Raw genomic sequence first — 25,994 nt, forward strand, 5'->3', positions numbered from 1 at the left:
AAGACAGCAGATGCCACCACCCCCACCATACACGGTTCCCGCAGGAGGAGGATATATGACAATAGGAAATGGATACTATAATACCTACAGGGGGAGGGGCGGCATAATGAGAGGAAGAGAATATAGCCAACATGTACAACAACAAGGGGGAGGGTTCCGAGGATACTACACTAACGCAAGGATACCAGGACAACACGGGAGTTTCCCATGGCAGGCCAGAGAACCGGCAATATGTTGGATCTGTGGGATGGTGGGACACATGTCGCGCACATGTAGGGTGAGGCCCACCCAACCAGCCTGGGGGGAACAAGGGCATATTGGAGAACAACAGGTTCAACAATAACAAGGAATACAACAATGCCTACAACAACAGGCACCACCGCAACAACCACCAAAACAGCAACAGATGATAGCAACACTACACCATCAAGTGCAACCGGTCCAACAGCTCACTCAAGCACAGGACAATGCAGTATCAACAACCAATGAACAACTACAACATACACAGCTGGAGAAGGTTACGATATTGGGTCACAACCCTTATACAGGAAGCGGTCAGTCACTATATCCACAATAGGACAGCCCACAGATGTCTTTGATGTGCCCCATCCTATCGGTAACACCTAATAGTGCGGAGGAACCACGCACACAGGTAGCGATAGGTGACAAAAAAGTTCCTTCCTGGTTGACACAGGGGCCACTAAGTCCTGCATAAGGGAGGGTAATTTTAAACTGTCAGGTGAAGCCATGCACACTCAAGGATTCTCTGGGGCTCGAGGGTTAGTTCCCTTCACTGATAACATCTCTTTATCTATAGGAGATCATGACATATCTCTCCCACTTCTGTACTCGAAGCAGTCACTAGTTAACATACTTGGGAGGGACATAATGAGTAGACTGAATATGACGATATCATTCACGGAAAAAGGCATAATTTGCTCTAGACCAGGAATTAACATGCTCACAGCACGACAAATACTGCAGGATTACTGTGGTAAAACAGTGTCCCGGGCTGAGCCTCTAGATGCAGAGGTATTCCAATATGGAACAGACATGGCGATTGCATGGTTGCCTGGAATTGAGGGCAAAATTTGGAGAAGGCCAGCAGCATACTTATTCAAACCAGAGACACCAGCAGGTGAAAGTGAGGGGGAAATGATTTCAGTAAGCATCGAGAGCATTATGGCCACTGCAGACTACATAGTTGTGCATGCCCAAGACAGGGAGGGGAGGGCATGGAGAGCAGTAATAGCACTGGCAGAAGGGTGCAGGCTCACACAGGTGTCTGATGAGGAGCTCTTCTCAGACGACAATGGTGAAGGAGAGATGGTGTTTGGGATGAGCATTAGCATTTGGCTGAAGGTAACATACAAGCAGGTGGCACAGAAAATGGCAATGGCACTAGAGGCACCTGCCCCTACGCCAGTGCCATTTCACGAGGAGGACCTGGCAGCAGTACCAGCATCTCTGTGAACTACCAGTCCATATGACGTTGGCTGCATCAAAAGCATTGGAGGAGTGAAAATAAAATTCAAAAGAGGGGCCATACTACCGAGAGTGAAACAATACCCGCTATCAAAAGAGGCAGATATACTAAACAATAACGGCCCTGATAAACAATTGTATACTAGTTCCATCATAATCACCTTGGAACACTGCTGTGTATCCTGTACGAAAAGCGAAAGGAGGATCTTGGCGTTTTATCCAGGACCTCCGGCCTTTAAACAACATTGTCGAGTCAGAGTACCCTATAGCAGCTAACCCGGCTACCATACTATGTGGGATACCAGCAGAGGCTTCACGGTTCACTGTGATTGACCTCAAAAATGCATTTTTCTCGATACCTCTGCACCCAGACTCACAGGACCTGACAAGCTTCACATACCGTAACACAAAGTGGAAACACACTAGGTTGCCCCAAGGGTACTGTGAATCACCATCTATATTCAACAGAATGATCCAAATGGATCTGGGAAACGTTGAAATGGACAGCACGGTGCTGCAATACGTCGATGACATCATCATTTGCAGCACCACAGAAGAACGATGTAGAAAGGACTCGGTTAAAATGCTCACAGTGTTAGCTGAAAAGGAGTACAAGGTAGACAAGGGAAAGCTACAGTACTGCCAAGAACAGGTGCTCTACATTGGTCAACTCATCTCACGGAATGGAAGACACATTTCCCCACAAAGAGTACAAGCGATAAAAAACACACCGCAACCACAGACAGTGAGGGAGCTCATACATAGGACCCCTACTTGAGGCCCTCAGAGAAGCACAGAAGGGGGACAAAAAGTTGGGGTGGAAAAGGGAAATGAAAAAGGCATTTCAAGAATTAAAACATGCCATCTCAACAGCACCAGTACTGGCCACTCCAAACTATGACAAAAAATAGGGGGTTGCCCCAATTAGTGATACAGCCAATGAGGGGGTCTCAAATATTCAAACAAGAAAGTACAAAAGCTGTAAAACATTCAACTAGTAGACTAAAGCCTTAATTTACAAGATTCATGGTTATGGTATCGAAGATATCCTCAAATTCTTCCTAATGGCAGCTAAGGACAGTCTAAGGGAATCTCACACAATGTGAAGCCAATGTTATGAAAAAAGATTTATTTGACAAAGAAAGAGAGAGCATAATAAAACCATAATCACAATTTGACATTCAATCACAATGGTGATAACCAGGTGCATAAAGAAAGTTAGAGCACCTTCATTCAAATAGTTAAATGAGGCAAAAATAGAATGTTCAGATTTTGACAAAAAATAATTAATGAGTGAAAGAAATACATTTGTGCAAAAGTATAAATACACCAAAACAGGTCTGCCAACGTAAACTTTTCACATTACTTCATGTAGAAAAGAAAAAGGATCTCATAAAAATCTGGTTTGAAAGGGTTAAAGTTCCAACAAAAAGAGACCAGAATTAAATTTCGGCGGGGCCAACTGTAAGGCTGTTGGTGTCAGAAAACAACGCCTTCCTCAGGGCGAAAGTAAGAGGTAGTAATCCCAAAATCAATATAGGGGGGAATTCTTCTAGGCAGAGTTACGAGGTGCTGAAGTCACCCCAATGCCCATCCGGGCGCAAATGTCACATGAATGATCAAGGGCCAGCACTCATCAATGGAACCTTGGTAAAGGAAGTTGCCAAGGTGTCCGTGGTAGGATCGGGTCATAAGACAATGGGTTTGTCAACTAGGACCTGACTTGAAAGAACGCTGCTGGCAGAATTCCAGTGTTGATTTGGTTAGTAGAATAAACTCAGATGGGTAGAGAATCCTTTCGAATTTCAGGGCCCGAAAAGGCAACATAAAAGTGTTCCATAGACGGTTGGAAATGATTTCCCTTGGTAATCAGGGAATCAAATTATGTGAAGAGCGCTGCAGCCGTGAACATCCATATCGCACTCCAAACTATGAACATCAATTCTTCATCTTTTCGCATTGCGACTCAGCAGTAATGAAGGCAGTACTGACTCAGAAAACGAGCATGGGACACAAACCAGTAGCTTTTTACAGCGGACACTTGGACCCTGTAATGTTGGGTCACTTCGCTTGCGAACAGAGCCTCACCGCCGCAGCATTCGCGGTGGGGAAATCATCATCAATAACAATGGGGTGCCCTACCACACTATTCGTGGAACATGCACTCTTCGCCATTTTGAACAAGCCCAAATCCACATTGACGACACAGAGGGCATCAGGATATGAGATAATACTTTCCAGACCAGAATTGACAATTGTAAGATGCAGCAATGTAAACCCAGCGAGGTTCATAGCAGAGGTGGTTAAAAATGGTGACTACATTCATGATTGCACACAGGCCATCGAAATGTACTCGAGCACAAGGAAGGTTGAAGAAAATGCCCTAGAGGGGGGAGAGATAATGTACATTGATGGGTCCTCAACCATTGATCAGAGCCATGGGATAAGAAGGACAGGAGCAGCAGTAGTCAGGCTAACAGAAGATTGGATGTATGTCCCAGTAAAATGTGTCCAACTGCCACAAAATTACTCGGCTCAGGCAGCAGAGCTAGTGGCCCTAATGGCAAAGAAGAGGGTTTAGAAGAGCTGATGGTACCCCAGTACAACATGCACTCCTACTTGCTGAACTGATTGATGTAATTAATGATCCTAAAGAAATAGCCCTGGTAAAATGTCAAGCACACACAAATGGAGATGACCCTATCTCAAAAGGTAATGAAACAGCAGACGCACATGCCAAATATGCTGCATATTTTGGCGACAAGTGGACCCTCCCAGAGAAACAGCAGGATAAAGGGAGCACGGGAGCAAGACAGATGTTGATGAAGGAGGGGTACACACACATCCCTGAAACACAGATCATGGAATTGCAGGCAGCCGCACCTATGGCGGAAAAGGAGCTATGGGTAAAAAGAGGGTGCACAATGTCCCCCACAGATGCTTTATGGCATCAAAACAATACAGGGAAGGTGGTTATGACACTAGCCCTGTTGAACACAGCACTAACTCAGCTACACCATCCAACACACACAGGAAAGGAAGTAATTGCAGCACGAATAAAAGAAGTATGGTTTTGTCCCAACTTACATTCACACGTTGCAAACTTTATCAGTAATTGTCTAACATGTCAACAGTTCAAAGCCGGTCACACGCTGCAAGTGATAAAAGGTACTATAACCCGGCCAGAAGGACCCTTCTTGCACCTTCACATTGACTACGTTGACATGATCAATGTATGTCAAGGACACAGATACATGATTGTAGTGGTATGCCCATTCTCAAGGTGGATTGATGCTGGGCCGTGCTCTCACGCGGACACCTTCAGAGCAGTGACATTTTTAGTGAGGGAAGTTTTCCCCAAGTGGGGAGTTTGCGAAGTGCTGCGGTCAGACAATGGCCCGCACTTTGCAAATTAAATGTTTGAGCACATTACTGCACTACTTGGCATCAAGCACAAGTTTGCATGTGCATATTACCCGCAGGCTAACGGTATATGTGAACGCTTGAATGGCCTCCTGAAAGAGGAAATAGCGAAGATTCAGCAGACTACTAAGAAAAGCTGGTTGTACTGCCTCCCCTTGGCTCTATTTGAGTTAAGGAATAGGCCAGGGTCAGATCACCACCTCACACCCCACGAGGTGGTGACTGGACGTCAGATGCGCCTTCCACTTACGCCACCATCAAGGGCCTTCACTGATTATGACAGCTCTGCAGACGTTTTTGGTGATGAAATGTATCAATATGTATCTTCCTTGATTACTAGTGTTGCCTTTATCTCCCAACAGCTCGAGCGCACGCGGACGGGTCGAAGACTACTGAACAAGAAGAAACAAAAGAGGAACAAGAACAAAAAACAAACTGGACTATTGCGGAAGGAGACAGCGTTCTCCTCCGGAACTTTAATAGAAGGTGGAACAGCCCTCGTTTTACAGAGCCCCACCTGGTGGAAGCAGTAGCTCCCAGAGCAGTGAAGCAGAGCGATAAAAAGGTATGGAACCACTTGCATGACATCAAGCCCTACAAAGATAAGACCCGCCCTAGTGTTGACGACAGGGCCAACGCAGAAACAAAAACTACAAAGGACAACACAGCAGTGTCTGCAGCGAAAGACAATTGTGACATTGCCCCTGACCCAGCCCCACCCACAGACTCTATAAACCCTGGACATTTTCCCACAGCCCAACCCATGGTCACGAGATCTCAGATCAAACAAAACCCCACCCCAGCCAGCCCACCCATGCTACTATCTGAATAAAGGACATTGCCTACTATGTTGTAATGTTGCACTACACTTGCAAACACATGCATGTTCACTTTCTTTTTTATCTCGCACATGCAGGTATTGCGCGTAAATGTTTTTGTATGAAGAAATGGTGAAGTTACTAACTTTGCATCTTTGCCCAGGGGTTAATGCTGCCCACAGATGACGACACCCCTGAGGCCCTGTCACACCAATTTGTATACTATATAAGAAGACCAAAATATCTTACAAGAAGGAGGATACGTGTGTATTACAACACGTTCATTTTGGCCATAGAACAATAATTCCCACATCTTCACAAGCACTTACCAGCTCTGAGAGATAGGTCACTGAGATTAGCGTGGGAGCAGCTTTTCGCCTGGGCACTGAACGACTATATAATAGGGAGAGCTTCACAACTAACACATTAACGCATACTTTCTAGTGATTTTCAGGCGGGCATCTTTAACATCACAAAGAATAAGCTGCAGGACCGCAACAAAGGTAAGAACAAAATGCCAGTGATATTAGGTATTGTAATAAAGGTAGTAGGAGTGTTGTCATCACTGGTCTAATGGCTGCCTCTGTCTGGCAGTCACGCTATGCTTCTCGAATTGTGGCTGCACCCAAAATTAACATACCCCCTCCCTCTGCTGCAACAGGTACGGTGTCAGGTGGTACAAGTAACACAAGAGGTAACGGAAATAGAGTTAAACGTAGTACATATGGAGAAAACGATGGGATTGACACATATATCACAGATTCAGCACACATCACAAATAACATGTGGTATCAGCACATGTCCAAAATTGGTAAGCAGACAACTAAGGACAACTGCTATGCGTGCTCGTTGATCCCATATGCCATGAGTGCATCAAGGACGTTTGTAGCTACTTACGTACCAGCGAGGACAGTTGAGTGCCTGATATATATGGCCCTGTTCCAAACAAAAGGACGATATAAAGGGACAGTGGTAGCATTGCAATGGAAGACAAGAGACACGTATCCATATGAAAACAACTTCATCAAAACCTTAACATGTACAACAGCTACCGCCTACACGCTCAAGCGTTCAGATACATAACGGATGGACCTGACAAAGGAGAGACGAAGAAGGTAACGTTAGATAACCTGCCGTGCGATTGGTATGCAAGTGAAGTTGCTGGTGAACAAGGATGCTGGGAAAGACCTCTCATTGTAATATATGGGAAGATATACACCAATGAAGGATGGACGGAAGGAGTGGTGGGGAGCAATATGGTAACGAAAGAAAATATAAAATCAATCAACGAAACTAACAACAAATGTTGGATGGAGTGGGTGAAAAGTGTACCACTGTTAACTTGGCTGGAGAAAGACAAAGACCCAATAACTATATTACCGCTAACTGCACCAACACTGTGCTATCAACATAGTGGGGATGTTGATGTTGGAAATAACATCAATTGTAAAAGCACAATTTTAATACCTGAGGGGGTTGCCGGGACAGCTGTTCTAATGGATCATTATTGGGCCTGCAGCGATAAGGCATATCACACGTTACCCCCGTCATGGAATGGGATATGCACTATGGTACATATTAATGTACCGTCCTTGGTTGTGCCTCAGAAACACGTCAACATGGCCAACTTCCCCAAGATGGACGAAGGTAATGAAAGGAGGAAAAGATCTGTGCAGGTAGAAGGAGGAGACGAGAAAACTGGCAAAACAATTAAGTCAAGAGTAAAAAGACAAGGAGAACCACTCACGGGGAATTACCTATGGGGAAGATCGGAAACAGCTCTCACTTCCATTCCACCAGAACACAGACTATTTAGCAGAGCAGCAATGTTCTTCTCATCAATAATACACCCAGGACTGCAGGCATATGCAAATGCAAAAGGGCTCCAAATTACCCGCTGGGAGCTAATGATGACAATTAATTCAACTGTCAATGGATTCAATGCAATAAAAGAAGAATTGAGGGCAGTAAGAATGGTAGCATTACAAAACAGGTATGTACTGGACCATTTTACGGCGATGGAAGGAGGAGTTTGTGCGAAAATTGGACAATCATGTTGCACATTTAACCCTGCCAATGACGCCGACAATGGAACACTTACAGAAGCAGTCTCGCAACTTGCCCTGATGCACACGAAAATGGTTGACGAAAGTAAAGGAGTAAAAGGAGACGGAAGCTGGTTTTCCTTTCTGTGGTCATGGATGCCTTCATGGCTATCAGATGGCCTGAAGTTAATAGCAGGATGCATTATATTGGCAGTGGCTATATTGATCGCAGTGAGATTATGGAAAGGAAGAAGAGCTCGTACAACAGACAAAATGTTGGAGATGGTTGGCATGCACGCTTTGCTGCCTGCCGATGATGACAAGCACACAGACATGATTATACAAGAAAGGGAAAGGTTGCGCAAGCAAATACTTGATAATCACATAGATCTGCCATCTGTAAAGGTGGAAAACCCGAGGAGCTATGTTGGAAGATGGGTATACTATGGGCACCTGGCTGGAATAACTAAAGTATGGAGAGTGAAAGGAGATAAGGAAAAGGATGGGTTTGTGGTTGACCAGTCGACCAGAGGGGGGACTGAAATAGGAGAATGGGATAACACCCTCCGCCCAATCTCATCCAGACCATGGCCTAGGGGATCACGGCCCAGACACCCCCCACAAGAGGAGTTCATCTACTTACCAGATGACAAAGTACCCTGTTTCAAAAACCTACACATACGAGGAGTATGCCCACCAGCCCGCCATACTCAAACCGACGACTGCAACATGGATCAGCTCGACTAGAACAACAGCCATGAGTATTCACATCGTTAGAGATGTCATGACGACATAGCCAACAGACAAGGACACACGTGCCACCATGCACACTGGTCACTCACACACCAACCCACACGAAGAACATACTCAGTGCTATGACGTAGCGGACTGTCACACCCACGGACAGGCATCGTTGTTATTTTTCACATAGGCCTTCTACAGCACCGCAGAAACGCAAGACGCCTGAAGAGCTTGTGTATATGCTTTCTGATGATTCCTCAATGCCTATCCCTATGAAGACGCTACCATGTATATCTAATGCTGCCTATGATGCTTCGTCACCCTGCGATCCCCATAATATGGATCAAGTACTGCCATCTGCAAAGTAGGCCCAAGTAGGCCGCAAGCAAGAGTCCCCTGACCGGAGCCTCGCAAACGAAAACCCTCTCAGAACAAAATACAAGTGCTGATCATGCAGAACGAGCCCCTAATGAGAGCCCACAGCCAAGGCCATGATGTTGCAACTCGCATGCCGCGCGCCCAGCGCCAAGGTTACACCTGCAGGTGCCAAGCCCTTAGAGACAGAATACAAAATCTAATGCTCATAATTCTGCTCCAGCTATGGTGTCCCCACACGTGACCAAGCCGAACTGACAAGACGGCAAGCTTACGAGATGAGAAGCCGCCAGGGTCCCACGTCTGGGACACAGGTTGCAACAACGAAGCGGCAAAGATGCACACCTACAGCGATGAGAAAGACCTGCTCACCAGCCCATAAGCAGACCTGTCCATTGTCCGCACTAACACATAGTTGCACATTGTTGCTAATGTCGGGTACACCGTGAGCTAGGAACGGCGGTGGTCCCAGGCTTGGGGGATCGCGGCAGAACCAATCAGAATACAGGGGGCTTATTACTGACACCATTACTCTTAGCCAATCACCAAGGGTTCCCTTGTAACAATTCCAAAGTAAAAACTGTTAGGAACAGCCCAAGTATACCACCTGACCTGTCCTCCACCACTAATATCTCTCCCTATAGGGGACATATACTAACCCTACAACTCGGGGAACCAATCCGAAGTGGCGATAGGTTTTGTGATGATTTTTCCCAGGTGACGCAAGTAGCACGTCATACTGCTGTAAAACGGGCCTGCGAGCCCCACTAACGATGAGAGTTTCTCCGGATGCATACGGACTAAGCGTATCCCTGCCGTGACTCTAATAAACAGCAGTAGTTGCCTTGCTCCTTGTGTGCGTGTGTCATACTCCTTCTTGGACACGGGAGGAGTTGGAGCCTCCCCAACCCGGAGGTCCGCGGACGGCTCTGCCGGCCCCCGGGATAATCACCCCGACAAGGTGTATAGCTCCAAATGCCTGATGGAGCCACAAGCCCTACAGGGCTACCTCGAAGAAACTGAATTATATTGTGTGGAAGAGAATTTACAGGAATCTCTTAATAAACCAATCACCCTTGATGAAATACTAGCAACGATCAAGGAACTCCCAGGTTCAAATCAACAGGTCCTCACAGACTAACGGGTGAATTTAACATGGTGTTTTCCCCCACCCTGGCACCACTCCTCCTCTGCACGTATGAGGAGGCAACTGAAAAGGGAGCACTTCCCCCCACGATGTGTGAAGCTAATGTGATATTATTACACAAACCTGGAAAACTTCCCGAAGACTGGGCCTCGTATAGGCCAATCTCCCTAATAAATGTCAACAATAAGATCTTTGCTAAGATCTTGGCCAGAAGGCTACTCCCATTAATGCCCAGGCTGGTATTGGCAGATCAGGCGGGTTTCATACTTGGACAAAACACTTTGGTTGGTCTCTGATGATTCTTTGGAATCATTGAGGCTCTGAACCCCTCGTCCCAGGCAGTCGCAGTACTTCTAGATGCCGAAAAGGTCTTCGACTCCGTCGAATGGCCATATCTCTTTGCAGTACTACAGAAACTAGGGCTTGGGCCTATTTCATCAAACTGGTCTCTCTTCTTTATAAGAACCCTTCCACAAAAATTATAATGGTGAGAGCGCGATCAGTGCAATTCATTATGAAAAGGGGGACCAGACACGGCTGTCCTCTGTCTGCATTACTGTTCACTTTAGCTATGGGACCACTTGTTTCAGGTTTAAGAGAATGACAAATTGGGAGAGGACTTAGCCTGGGACCTCACAAATTAATTATATCAGTGTGTGCCGACAACATGGTCCTCTTCATTAGTGATCCGGAAATTAGTTTGAACCCAGTGATGCTGGAGGTTCTCAGGTTTGGGGTCTTCTCAGGCCTCAAAAATAACCACAGTAAGTCTGTGGTGTTACCCCTCACGGCAGAAACCAGGGAATACCATGACGATTTTGACCATAGGTTGGAGACCTCCGGCGTAAAGTAAATAGGGGTGATGCTATCCCAAAACCACAAAGAACTGTTTTGCGATAACTACGGGAGGACCATTGAAACGCTCTGTGAAAAGATAGCGAGCTGGCAACAACTTCCACTCATGTTCCTACGACGCATATCCATTGTCAAAATGAGCATACTGCCCAAACTTCTGTATCGATTCTTTGACGTTCCCTTATTATTGTCAGGTGGCTTTTTTCTGCTCTTGCGAGGCTTGATCCTAGATCTACTGTGAGCTGAGAAACCAGCAAGAATAGCCTATACAGCGAATTCCTGGGACACTGGTACGCCACACAATGTGTAGCCCGCATGTCCAAGTCAAATGGGCCTTGATGAACCCCAGCTTGCTGTGTGCGGTGATTGTCGGAGAGCTCAGAGTTCCACTGCATACACTAAATGTGGTCCTGATCACATACGCAATATGGGGAGGATGGCCGCAAGGGGGTTGGGGGCATTCCCAGCTGATACTCATCCCTACTACCAGCAAAATACATCCCTGGGCTGCCCATAATGAGTGAGCGGGTATATCTGCAATGGGCAGATAAACGAAGAATAGAAACCCTGGGCAACTTGTTTGTGAGCGGGTTGTTCCTCACGATCCAGCTAGCAAAGAACAGGGGCCGACTCTGCCCTTGATATATTCTTGTACTTTCGGCTCTGATATACGTTTAAGTCCTTCTTTCCCTTGTTCCTAGCACAACCACCAGTATGGCAGTTGCTGCATGGGGTGATCCAGACGCAAGGGGAAGGCCGGCTGATCTCATGGATCTATAATGACCTGATGGTAGACCGGACGTGAGTGATGGAAAACCTGAGGAAAAGGTGGGAAATAACTCTAGGAGACTCCATTGAAGAGGACCGGGCCAACATACTGAGGCAGACCCAGAAGGTTTCCCTCAATTCCAGGTATAAACGTGTCCATTTTAACTTCGTAGGCCAGGCTACACAGACACTTCCAATCCATTCCAGAAGCATGCATTAGAAGTGGCTATACCCCGGCAGGCTTCCTCCATTTAGCGTGGGAGTGCCCGAGAGTCAGGCAGTTCTGATCGGAGGTGCTGGCCAAGATTTCACGGATCATTGGGGAACCACTGGAGTTCATCCCGCTTACAGCACTACTGGGATATACAAAGCCCTTTACAGCCCGCTTTGAGACGACTTGCGGGACTGCTTTTAGTTCTGGCACGCAGACTGGTAGCTATGACATGGGAGAGGGGCCACCCCCCCCCCCAATGCACAATTGTGGCTCCAAGATGTCGTCTACTGCCACGACATGGAAACAGCGTTCACTAGGACTCTTCCCTTACATGCGCATCCCCCAGTCTGGGGCCCCTACATTCATTATCGTATGACTGTTGCAGACTGATACAAGGCCTCAAAGAGGAGAATATTAACCAATACCTTACATGGGCGTGACTGTGATGCATATGCGCTGCTTGGAACTGTGCAATTTTTTGGGAACCGGGGGTTACCATGTTGTGTTATTTGTTGATGTTGACAAATGCATAATAAAGTATTTTTAAAAAACGGACACTATGCTGGGCCTGTTGTACTTGATAACGGATTTTACACAGTGCCTCCCTCTAAGGATACTCTCTGGGTACAGTAGGCAGTACCCCCACTATAATGACTAAAAAAGCTGCCACAAACTACTCGAGCACTTGAGAATCAACCATGCAAGGAGACTCAGAAAGGTGTAGGGTGCGTCGGGGTCCCCAAATCCTGAGAGGCTTAGCCTCTCCATGGAGCGCATCTGGGATATGCGTCCCTTTTGAGAATTCACATGAGGGCTCGTCAGGGAATCAGTCAAGAGAAATGCAAACATTCGGGGGCCCCCTGCCACAGGTGGTGATTGGGAATTGTGACCTCAAAATGAATCCAAGAGGAAGACGTTCTAGAAAGATTTCGGCATTTTAGAAATTCCAAATAACACTTAGAATATGAATTGTGGGGCTGGGACTGTTGGGGGGAGGAGGGAGGAGTGGTGACCTGATTAGGATATCGTTTTTGGGTGGAACACTGTAGTTCAAATGCCTGAATGTCTGTTTATAGGTGATTACTTTTATGAGCCGTCTTCATGTTTGCTGGAATCTTCCTTGTATTTTCTTAAGGCTGAGGACAACTGATGTTTTTGTTTTACTCTCAAAATGCAACAAAAAAGATTGAAACAAAAAAAAGAGAATGCCAGGGTTCTTCAATGTGATAACATGCCTACTACTGTGCTGCTATAATCTCAATATGACCTTAAGATTTAGAAAATGCTCTATGGCATTTAATGCCTTTTCTACATTGTAAAACCCCAGATACTTTCCTAATGATCCGCAGGCATCATCAGTTGTGTACTTGCTTATTCTGTCACATTTTATTGCCTAATTAGGCTTCCCGCTTTCCTATTGCTGTGCTTTTTATGGTCATTAACAGTGTAATAAGCTGCACTTTCTTTCTTCATTCAGATATGTGATGACTGTATCATTTTGTAACTGAAGGTATCTGTGTTATGCCCTGGAAAAAGGGAGAGCAGACCTTTCAATTCAATTGCTAAACTCTCCATCTGTTACATTGTTTAGATTCTTCTGTCTGCCTTCCCCCACCCCCCTTCCTTCACCTTCCTGTGTCCTTTGCTTGTGACTCTTCTATTCAGATGCCCTGCTCAAGCCTAGAAAACTCGTTTCAAAGGGAAACTATTTCGGTTAAGAACAGTGCCTGCACTCCTCCCCCAGTCAAGGCTGCAGTTACCGTGGTGAGGTACTTCAGAAGTGGTGCTTTCCCATGAAACATGAGCAAGAACCAAGGTGTAGCAGAGACAATAAATGAAAGAGTGCTGTCCACGCTGGGCAGAAATACCCAGCATCAATACCAAGATCAGATGCATTTTGAACCCATCGATTTTGAACATATGGATGAATGGAATTCTTATAGCACTGTCTACACAATTAAATGTCTCTGAGTGATGGAAGCAAGCAGTGGTGGCTGGTGAAATAATAAAGTGGTGGGGAGTAAATGTAAGATGACACACGTGAGTGGCAGTGCTTTCCCATTTGGCTCTCACTGTCCCATGTCTGCCTCATGTCTAACTCACTGACTCAGGTTCGCCCGGTTCTGCCCTAATGTTGTGCTCGCTGGCACATTCTTCTCCAAGTGGCTACCATTGCCCCCATTATACCCCAAACATCTCTAAAAGCCCACGTTCTGTCCCATGCAGCTCTTGGTGTCCCATTTCTGGCTTAGGGTTGCCTCAAAGGAACTCTCAGTGCACTTGCCTCAATGTAACTCTCAGTGCACCAGTTATTTCTGCCCCATGTTTCTCTCACGGTGCCAGTTCTATAGCAATGCCACTCTTTAACCCCCATGTCTGCCCTTCTGCAGCGCCCACAGATCAGACTGTGTTCCATGCTTCTCTCCCTGCACCCATTCTGCCCCAATGTCAATCATTGGCCCCAGTTCTGCTCCTCTGTGTCTCCCACACAACAGGCTCTGCTCCAGGTGACTCTCACTGTGAAGGTCATGCAGCTCACCGAAGACAAATCACACCCAAAACAAGCTCAAACTAGGGTGCATAACAGTATTGCAGACCATCAATGTCAATGATTAAAATTATAATCGGTTAGATACAACGCCGGAATACCCAGAGGTTTTGAGGTGTGGATTCGGGGATCGAAGCTGTGTTGCTCCACTCGTCTTGCTTCCAAGGCCAGTGCGTTGCGGCTGAGCTGTCCTCCCAAAACTGTTATTTATCATCCCTGAGGCATGTGTGATACTGGCACAATTCCTGAAAAGGTACATGTGCAGGAAGAGAACAGCCTGAGGTGTACACTCATGCGTGTGGTGGAAATGGCTATCTCACAAGATCTTGCAAAATAAGTTAAAAGGAAAGTGAAATGCAATTTCATGATTATATGCAATTCAATTCTACGCCAAGCAACTGGGTACATTTATTTTGCATGATCATGTGTCAACCATTTCCCACAGACCAGCATGAATCCCAGGAAAACACTTCCTTCTACTCATTCGATCCACCATGTTGTAATTCCCTCCGAAAAATAACATATTTATTAAATGGGGAACTGCACATACAATGCTATGACAGAGCAAATTAGGCAACATGTGCCCCTGACGTCCCAATCATGTTAGGGTGGCATCATAGAGGAACCATGCTTGGAATGGATCGTGTCCAACAGTACATGGGACTAAAGGACTCGAGCGGCAAACAGTTTAGAGCAAATGTCCGTGTTCTTCCCAGGTTTATGCTGCACAATATCATTGCATACTTTACATGATTGCAATCACTCACAGACTAAAGGAAGGGTCTGGACTGATGAGAGTCACGTGCTATCTCTATCTCTTGGTGTGAACCTACCCTTTAATATACGTTGGGTGCACCATGTACATGCTAAAAGCTAGGGTCCAGGAACATTTAGTATTGGGGTATAGGTAAAACGTGCACAATGTTCCATATTTTACAAACCTCTTACTCTTTAAATACCACCTCATTAGGGATTTGGATGACATGTGATATTAACTGCACGGGGTGCATAAACAGTACTGCATGGGGTGAACAATCAATATTTAGCCCATGCAGTACCTCCGCCCTATCCCTTAAAGGAAACAGCCTTTCAAAAGATGTGTTATAAGTAACCCTCTATCACCCAATCATTAGTCCTCATTATGCTAAGGCCTCAACTCCGCCGAGGCCTCAAGTGACACAGGCAAGACCAATGGGACGGAATGGTCCAGCACTGAAGGTTGCAATGCTTTGAGGAGTTGCAAGTACTACCATAGCTAGCCTCCCTCAAATTTTGCGGCAGTCTAGAACTCCCCGAAGCAATCTTGCCTATTAAAATATAAGAGTGCCTGGCACCATCTTTTGTTGTACTTGTAGTTGTGAGCCCTGATGCCCAATCAGCTTGAGATCAACTGAAAGAAAAAAACTCCACAATGTAGTGCTTGATGAAGGCAGATTTTATTTAGAATATCATATTGCTTGCACAGGTGTCATGCTGTTTCAAGTCTCTGAGCAAGTTAGATGAGTTTTAGCACCAGCATATTATATGAGGCAAACCGTTGAGGGTTTCTCAACCAGTGGCTGTGTAATTTTACTGGGCGACAAACAGGGGCGAGTTATGGTTGCTTTGTTCACCAAAACTGGTGAATTTAATTGGTTTGTAAATAGGTGTCCATACTGAGCTGTTACTTTTCCCGGGGAATGGCTTTCAGGCATGCCGCGATCAAAGTGAATCTAGCTGCACTGCATGCCAGAAATGGCAGAGGGTAATGCCCACGGAAAACTGTGCTGGGCCTGCTGACATGCCCTGTTGAAACAGTGCCCAGGACATGGCGAAATCCCATGTGCTCAGTACAGTGAACAGCCACTCAGTGCCCCCTTGACCTACTCTGCACCCAACCCAGGGCAGGGCAGGGCAAGCACTCCAAACAGTGCTGGGGACATGGCCTTTGTCCATACGCCAGCACAGAAAGCATACCCACAGTGCCCACTGAGCAAAGCCTGTAGCCATGGCCAGTGATCACTCAGCCTGGGAGAATTGGCCTTTGGAAACACAAACACACCCATTGTCCACTGGCAATGCCCTGCAACATTCCCTGTGGACACTGTGCTCACTGCACAGTGAACACACCCACTGTGTCCGGGCACAGCCTTCATTCTTTCACTGCGCAGAGCAAAGACAACCACATTTTCCACTGGCCATGGTCTGCGGCTATGTTTTATCAACACTGAAACCAGAGCATAGAGAACATTTTCGCCAATACTCAGTAGGGGCAAACCGTCCCATCAGACAGGTAACCAATCCTCACCTGGGACTGAGAATGAGATAATGAGTGGGAGAGGCCGAGTGAATGAAATCAATAGTCATTGGACAACACTGAGAGCCAATTTCTAAAGCGGAAATTAAATCACCACACAGTACAACCAATCCCTCAGAAGGAAACAAAGAAACCTTGGAAATAAGAAATCAGTGACCATTTTAGAAATTACAGCAGAACCCCAAGAGCATAAACGGGGCTGGGCCCAGAGGACGCAGACGTACCTGCCGATGCTCCCTTGCTGCAAGAGGAGTCTGCTGGAGAGAAGGAGCCTGAAAGAATTGCCACCTAGAGGAAGTCTGGGCAAGCCTGGAGGGGTGGAGAGCTGCTGAGCAATGAAAGCCCTGAAGGAATAAGTCTGATCAGAACAGCTCCTTACAAGTCCTTGAGGGAATTCAAACAAAGGTTTCCCACCCGCAAAGCTAGGGAATCGATGAGGCCCTTGGTGGGAGGTTAAGGAAATAGCATCATTACATTGCTCTGAATAAGGGGCTTGGAAATATCAATTAATGCTAAAAGCCAGGTCTGCAAGGAGACCTGTTGTGGATCCGGAGACTAAAGGTCCAGAAGAAGGCCTATTATGAATCCTGGAGCCACAAGGCTTATGAGAGAGTGATTTTGATTTGCTTATTTGGCAGGAGCTCACTACCAAAATGATTATAGAAGCACGTACCCAAAAGCATATTGGTTGCATCAGTAACTAGGCTTGGTACATGATTTAACTAGACAAGTGGGATGATTATTGAAATAGCCAAGTCTCGAGTTTCTTCAGGAAAGATAGTAGGTTCTCAATTAAGTAGACCTCTTCTGGGAGAAAATTCCACAGAAGAGCCTCCTGGACCATGAAGGAGCATCTCATTAACCGGGCGTACCTTGCTTGCAGGACAATGACACTTTTATTGATCCTAAGACCACAAGTGTCTTCTGGGGATGTAGATTAAAAAATATCATAGTGCATTCACCTGATATGCCTTGTGAACAAGGGTCAAGGTTTTAAACCTGAACCTGACAACAAAATGGAGCAATACACTTTGCGCAGCATGGGAGTTCTATGTTGTCTTCTAGAAGTATTTGTGATGATTCTTGCAGTCGCATTACTGAGTATCTAGAGGAGGGTTGTCACATACATGTCTGCAAGGGATTAAAGGTTATTGAGGTGGTCACCAATCTTAGAATTCAGTATGATGTGCTATGCCAATGAGTTCCTCCTCCCTCTAGCCCAGATGAGTCTGGTGTTTCCCCAGGGATGCGGTTGCACTTTACAAGCATTCTTCAATGGCCAGGCTATGGTTCTGGTAGGTATTCTGGGAATGCCTCATGAAGTCATCAAACATTGGGGGTTCACGATCCCAACTGTAACTTATTCCTGTTTATCAAGTTTATTCGAAAAGCTCTGCAGGTGTGCAGTCTTAAGGATCCCTTTGCCTCTCTTCTGGAGGAGTTTCAACATATTTTGCAAATTTACTACTTTTTCACTTTCTCTGAGGACTTGGACATATCCTTGGCTTTTCAGAAGTCAAGACATGTCCCAATAGAATTCTGAGACACATAGTCCGCTACCTCCTCTTTCAATATCCTAGGGGTCACTGAGGTGTTACCATGTTCCTTGCAGAGCAGAGAGCCTTATTCTAGTGGTCACTGAGGTGTTACCATGTTCCTTGCAGAGCAGGGAGCTTGCAGGATCACTCCTCATCCACCCTTAGGGAGTCACAACAGGTAGCGCAAGTGGGCTAACCCTGTCTTTAGCAGCCCACTGCCCCCAACGGTTAGTGTGGAGAACTTACCACACTACAAAACCAAGTATTGACAGGGGTGACAGTGTAACAAAGTATTATAAGGAATACATTCCCCATGACAAGCATAAAAGGAAATTGTTATTTGCTCTGAACTCAGATAACATAGAACTCTCATGTATCTATAGAATTAGTATTCATGTAAGCTTCCTAATATTGAAAGAGTGTTGTGAAGTACTGCACTGCGACTATGACATATCCCCCATGAATTATAGATTTAGAAATTACTGCTCATTTTGCAATAAAGATAGCCAACATATGCAAGAGTTTTTGTGCGAATGGGAAATTGATTTACACAAGAGATCTGGCAACTTCCAGGTCTCTTGATATATAATAATATCTAAGCGGTCTGTTTAAGGATTACGTTATTTTACGAGTCATAAAGTGTCTGGGGGCTATGCGTTTTCTAGTTTTGCACCAAGTGTACATTCAACAGTTGATTATTAAATGATGGATAACAGTTTATTAGTTTATTCATAATAACAATATTATTGGTGAACAATGTTTTAAAGAGGGGGGATTTGTACCTAATTGCAGCAATTTGGGCCTGAAATGTTGCTATTGTCAGAAACCCAATTTACAGGCATAAAAGCTCATAAATTGCAAAAAGGTTTGGTGGGACCGGAGATTTGCCTATTTGCACAGAAAGTCTGATACCAGGGAGTCGCTGCTGAGTCGCTTGTTCTTTGCCTGCGTTTCACAGTCTTTCTGCTCTGTCTACAGGACTTTGGAGCAGGAGCTCAGCAATCATTCACGAACTGTGTCGGGACACGGAGCGTCTGTGGAGTCGCTTGGTCGTTGTAGGTGTTTAAGTCTTTCTGCTCTGTCTACAGGACTTTGGAGCAGGAGCTCAGCAATCATTCACAAACTGTGTTGGGACAAGGAGCGTCCACAGAGTCGCTGCTGTGTCGCTCGGTCTTTGGCGGTCTTCGGCAGATTCGGCTCCTTTCACCATGCCTGCCTACTTCTGCACACTCTGAGTTTTCCTCCACCCTTTCCCTTCCCTGGTAACTACGGGATGGCACTTTGCCTCCCTTTGAGCCAGGGATGGCAACTGACTCAAATATTAGCCAGAAAATGAAGACATTTCGTACTCTGCAGGAGAGCTACGCCAGTTGACGCTGCAGAAAACGTGCCCTTCTTTTTGTTTTCCATCTGCGGCTTTAGCTCAGGCTGATCAAGTAAGGATGGCATTGGAGCCCCGAGCCGTTCTCGACAAGAGGGAATAACGCATTTGTAATGCTGACTCTAGCTATGGAGAGTTGAAGGAGGGAAACAACTGGTGCCCCAGTGAATTGCTCTATACAGGTGAAAAATAGCTGGGGGTGGGAAAATCAGCTCTGCTTCCTACTCGATGTCCCCCATAGCGGGTCAGAATGACTGACTATTTTCCCAAATCTGTGGGCTCTAGTACGGAAGTGAGGCCTCTTGGTTTTATTCGAGGACCCGCTATTTTGGACTGCGCTCAGTTGAACAATTTGACTGACATGAGCATAATTGAACATGCAGACGCAGTGATGCCACAGAATCCAGTGATATCAGGAGTAGAGCAAGGCAGCATATGACCGATACCTCCCGCCTAGGTTCACCGACCAAATGGGCTGATTGCATGACACCAGAAGCCAGCAGGAACTTTTCTTCTATCCCTTCTGAATTTACCGAACATGGTGAGGAGGGCGCAGTCCATCACACACTAAGAGAGGTGGATGAGATTGTTATCTGTCCTCACCTAGTCTATCAGCCCTCAACATTGTATTGAGCTCCTTTGTGAGCCTTTATGACAACATCTGGGAGGAAGTGAAAGCACATACCCTAATGCTAAACTCAATCAATTCAAAGGTTGAAGATCTGGAGGTCTGCCTGGGCAATATAGCATCCATAGGCCCGGCATCTATTTGGACGAAGCAAACGGCCACACCAATTGAGTTGGTCAAAGAAGTTCCCAGTGTTATCGAGGACCTAGTATTGGACGAGGAGGAAAAAGGTGGGGGTTCACAAAATCTGGAGGGGCTTCCCCACAAAAATCAAATTTGCAGGACATGGTATCAGAGGCCCCAATAGTATTAGCTATCGACTTACCAAAAGGTGGCTGTGGGAAGAAATCAAAAAATTAGAAACCAGTGCAATGAAAAAACTGTTCATCACGTAAATATATGCAGAACCTCACGAAATTCAGGAAGAGGCAGATGCAAGTATTAAAATTCCTTGTAGAGGAAGCAAATTATAATCCCCCATTGGTGGAGGTGGATATGGTTTTGACCCAGGGAGGAGTAATGGGCCAAATCCACCCAGCTCTGGGCGATAGGGGTTGGGTGGTTCTATTATGAACACAGTCTCTGAAACTAACTAAAAGGGGCCCATTTGCATGTCCCAGTTCCTGAGGGGCACCAGGGTGCACCAATTCAGTGGTGGAGGTAGTGAGGGTCCCAATGCTGAGCTCTGGGGGAAGGGTGGAGGAGGGGGGCCAAAACGGCATAATGTGATACTCACTGTCCCGCAGGATTTGACGATAGAGGCCAAAACGCCTGTGCCACCACCCTTGGAGAGTAATCCCCTGTTGATGGCCCTCAGGGGGCCAAGTAAAAATAACCAGCTAAATAAGAGGGGCTAAGATGCAGGTTCCCAAACTGAGGGGATCTGGCACTTGATTGATCAAAGGGGCGATTGCCGGCTGGGAAATACTGGCTCTCCCGCCCTTAACTTATTACCAGCTGTGACTAATAATGCTACAATGTTGGGAGTTTCCAGTTCTGGAGGTCGACTCAATGTAGAGGGCTCAAACCTGAATCTGGGAAAGCTCATCAACAAACTGTACACTCCTATCGAGCAGAAGGGGACGGTGGGGACATCTGAAATGAGGTGGGGTCAAACTCCCCTCAGCCATGATTCCGTTAATTCACTGCAAAAAAAATCACATGAATTAAATGAAACTGAAATCGCTGGGGAGGGGTCAAGACAAACCCTACAGTTCACATGGTAATGCAAAGAATGTGTTGCCTGGAGGCCAATTCCCGTGCCAAACCCAGGCCAACATAGTCCAGGGAAAGCAAAGCAACCGCGTAATTTTAAGCCCAGGGCTGATTTGCTTGGGTCCTCTGGGACGCAACATCCTTCAATTCTCAAGCCTGCTGGGGGGCTCAGTCCCAATGTGCTTAAACCACACAAATGTTCTGTTGATTTTTGCTGAATTTATGTCTTTGCATGCTCTGTCTTCAGCAGACATTGACAGAGTGTTCTTTCCGTATCGGCTGTATCTGAAGCATTCAGTCTTATATTTTGGCTCAAGATTAGTTATGGACTTAGCCTTGTCAGAAAGGGGCGAATCTGCAGATGTTGGCTTTTAAAGTGGAGCAGGGGTACATCAGGGTATCAAGTCGTCCCCTGTCAGGTCAAGAGCATATGTAGGCCTGGGAACTGCTAACCTAGGTTCACAGAAGATGAGTCGGAGATACAGCAATGATAAACAGGGTTTCCAACGGGTGGCCTGTACACTACGGTTCACACATATCAGGGTTTGATTGTCCGAGAGGGTGTAAAATCCTGGTATGTGATGCTAGATGTAGAAATCCCAATCTCTGGAGAAGATGTCTGTCTCCTGTTGGTTAATATCTATTAGCATAAGGGAGTTTGTTTTACTGACAGTATATAAAGTATAGTTAGAATATGAATAATTCTCAAATGCACCAACCTTAGAGTTTCTTAAAGAAAAAAATGCTTTCAGGTGAGTCAATTGTTGGAATAACGGGATGACACTGTGTTCTGGTTGTTAATGAGCTTGTGCTCTTTTTAAGGTTTTATTTTTGATTCGCTGGTGTTACTTCACACCAAAGTTCAAATAGATATAAAACAATCCTTATGTTATATCTAGTTCAATTATTCGCTCATATAAATCAATCCTTATGATATATCCAGTTCGATTATTCTCTCAACACGTGTTTTCCCATTCAAATGCGAATGGTTCATCAGGAGAGAAAGAGTAACTAAAGGAAAAAGTAAAATAAATGTTGAAAAAAACAGAATTATACAACTTCTTAGATTCAAAGGTAATCATACATCTAAATATATAAATCATTTTTTCCTTGCTTGTGAAACTTAAGAAATCTACAAAAAAAAGTCATGCATCTTCACACTTAAGTCTTTGCATTTGCTTCTTAAGTTCTTAATTGCGTTAGCAATATGTACATTTTTGGTCTCATGAAAATGGAATAAATGACTCACCCTTTATAAATGTCAATAATAATAGGCTGAGATGGTTCATTCAAAGATACATGTTAGGAAGAATATGAAAAGATTTTTCCTGGTAAATTCTTTTTGGGCTGTTTAGCTGATAAGGTGTTGCCTAATGAGAGAGGGGAAAAGAGGCAGAAAAGAAAGAAAAAGAGTTTACATTTTTTATATTTTTCATATTTAGTAATTTGTGAGCTTTGAGTGTAGCTTAATAATGATTAGCAATATTTGTACTTTGATCATTTCTAAAATGTTGACTTAGAAACGTAAATGGAGGCTGAGAGAAGTTTACCTTACCTTGGAGTTTTAAGTAGAAATGGCTTTGATAAACCAGGTGTCCTGTGTGTTCCATCCAGAGGCACGAGTTTGATATGGCAACTCGCGCTACTTATTGCGCGAAAAAGCGTGAAAGACCGCAATGACGTCATGCGCACTTTACATGCACATGATGACATCATCATATTTTTGCCATGGCCATTTTGTTTTGGGACAGCGGAATTATGTTAATGTATTGGCTACAAATTACAATTTAGAGATCTGTGAGGCAAGAATAATTCTGTAAAATATTGAATTTAAGAAAAGTGTATCTGACTTTGTGTAATCTCAGAGGATATTACTAAAAGCAATAGGTTTAGTAATGATTCGATTTTGACAGCGTTATTTGAGTCATGGTGGTACAAGTTTGAGAATAATGTGAAGTGGTGTTAGGCAATTAAAGATCACGAAAAGTGATATCATGACAAAAGCTTTGTTTGGATGCTATCTTGTTTAAAGTTACTGGCTGTATGTTGGATGTTAACTGCCACATTTTTGTTGCCAGTTCACAGTTGGGAGCAAATGTTAAAAACACGGTTGCACAGTGGGACCACAACAGCAATGGATCTGGATGGCAGTTGGAATTGAGCCGGCTTCCCCCCACACTTTGACGGAACAAGACTCTCTCATGTAAACACTGTCCCATCAGAAACTGAACTTTATGTGAAAGGCCTAAACACACCTACAAAGCACAAATCCACGCTTCAGTGCCGGCAAAACTTGAAGGACTCTGGTTTTCCTACAGTAGACCCACCTCCTCCCAATTGACTACCCCCGCCTCCATAGCATAAATGTCCCACTCCAATACTTGGCCTCCAGTGGTTCAATGAGAGGTGGCACAGCAATCCTCTTGGCGAAAGGTATCCCTTTTAAGGTGCTGGAGACGCTGTACTGCCCATAAGGACGCTACGCAGGAGTCAAAGATATGATCTTGCAGCAATTATATGCTTTGATTTCACTGAATGACAAGTATTTCTATACACAGCTGGAGGCTAAGCTTCTCCCCTTCATAGACAGCCAAATGATCATTGGGGGAGACTTTAATGGGGCCCCAGACTCCCTGCTGGACAAATCTCACCCATCAGCCCCAAGCGACTTCAAAACATCCACTGGACTCCTTCACCTTTTTGTGTCACTGGGGGTGATGGACGCTTGGAGGGGACTACATCAAGGTGAAAAGGATTTCTCCTTCTCACATGTGCATCGGACCTTCTCACGGATAGATCTACTCTTGTCACCCCCCAACTGCTCTCCTTGGTCAATGAGGTGAACATAAAACCGAGACTTTTGTCAGATCACGCCCCAGTCATGTTGACCGCCCAAGCCTTAAACCCGGAACCTCCTCCCAGACCTCGTTGGAGCCTCTATGATGCACTCTTAAATGACATGGGACTAAGGACGCCATTGCCAAAGCAATCCGAACTTACTTTCAGCAGAATCCCACAGAGCACACCTCACCAGCAAAGCAAACACCTGGGATGCCATGAGGGCAGTGATCAGGGGGAACTTATAGCCCATGCGGCAGTCTACCGTAGACGTAAGCATAGACTGGAGGCATGACAAGACTAGAAAAAGATATAATAGCCGAAGGGAAGCACAAGAAGGGATGGTCTGTGAGAGCCCATCACTCTCTACAGATAGCCCGAAACAGACTTGAAGCCCACTATGCGGAGGAAACGGCCTACACTCTAACACCAAAAACAACAAAGCAAACAAGTTCTTGTCAAGATAAAGCGATGGGGGGGCGCTGTTGAGCAGCCTGCAAGATGGCTGCCTCACTCTTTAGCTCCGTGACCCGACGGCTGAATATCCGCCTGCATCAGCGGTTCCCTGCATCATCCAGTGCTGGGAACGAGCACATCGTGTTGGTTAATACCGGACCAACACACAGATCCGTGTCGGGGCGAAAATCGGAGCTCTGGTGCTGAATGGGGCCCTTTCTCCTCCCGAGCTGCGTACCCAACAACTGAGGCCTGCTAAGCCATGTGCTATTACTACATGCCCGGCCCCCCATGTGCTGCTGGGGCTGCGGTTCGCCATCTCCCACTGGTCGGCTGCCTGCTTCCGACGCCCTGCCGCGATGTGTGCTGCCAGCAGGAGCGGCGGGCTTGATCTCCTCTCTGCCTGGCCACCTGCCTGCCTGATCCCCTGTGCATCTCTAGGGCGGCACTTCTTCCTCCAGCCCCGCTCTCCCTGCGGCGAGGTGCGCCTGGACCTGCCACTGGCCCGGACGGCCCCTCCTTTCCGGCCCGCCCCTGGAGGAGCACGGGCGCGACGGCTACATTACACCTGCGGCTGCCGGATTGATTGGCTCTGCACCGCGGGGGCTGCCAGAGCGGCCCGCCGCACCGAAGACATTGAGCCGGATTCATCTGGCGGCTTCCCCGCTGACTTGCCCAGCCCCGCGGAGGCTGCTGGAGTGGTCCTACTGCCCCTGAGTCGACGCGGCTCCCCCGTCTGTGCCCGGCCCACCGGCTGTCCCGCCTGGGTGGCGGCCGCAGTGCTGGGCTGACTGCCGCCCCGAGCCTGCATACACCCCGCTTGGTCACCTGGGGCGGCCCGGCAGTGGCTGGGGCCTCTACTGCGGCAGGGAGCCTGATACTGACATCTACAGGTGAAGAGCCGGGGGCCTGAAGTTGGCACGTACTGTGCCCCTAAAGTGTTTACTGCGCCCATAACCTGCCTACAGCCCAGTTCTGCGGGCGCCAGAGACCCTATATACACCAAGCTGTCTCGGGCCCACAGGCCCTCAAACTTCATCGTGACTGTGCAGCCCCCCTGGCCGGAGGTTCGGGGCAGCGTTGCTCCTCTCCTGTGGGATCCTTTTGCACCGCTGCCTGGGCTGCCCTTCTCCTGTCGACCCACTGCCTGGGGCGCCTCTGTGGCTTCCCCAGACTGGGGTGGGCAGCGCCGGCGGAGACCTGCCCTGTCCACATCCTGTTTG

General features: G+C 46.4%; 1 long non-coding RNA gene across 1 annotated transcript in view; it reads right to left on the reverse strand.

The window, feature by feature from the left end:
* The window catches only part of LOC138503775 (uncharacterized), a 318,815-nt gene that overhangs the window by 211,291 nt on the left and 81,530 nt on the right, over positions 1-25,994 (reverse strand). Inside the window, exon 2 of the long non-coding RNA XR_011279705.1 lies at positions 22,727-22,847. This is a non-coding gene — a long non-coding RNA (uncharacterized lncRNA). The remainder of the gene's footprint in view (positions 1-22,726; positions 22,848-25,994) is intronic.

This window comes from Ambystoma mexicanum, chromosome 11 (assembly GCF_040938575.1).
Source record: "Ambystoma mexicanum isolate Mex_15411 chromosome 11, UKY_AmexF1_1, whole genome shotgun sequence".
Lineage (NCBI taxonomy): Eukaryota > Metazoa > Chordata > Amphibia > Caudata > Ambystomatidae > Ambystoma > Ambystoma mexicanum.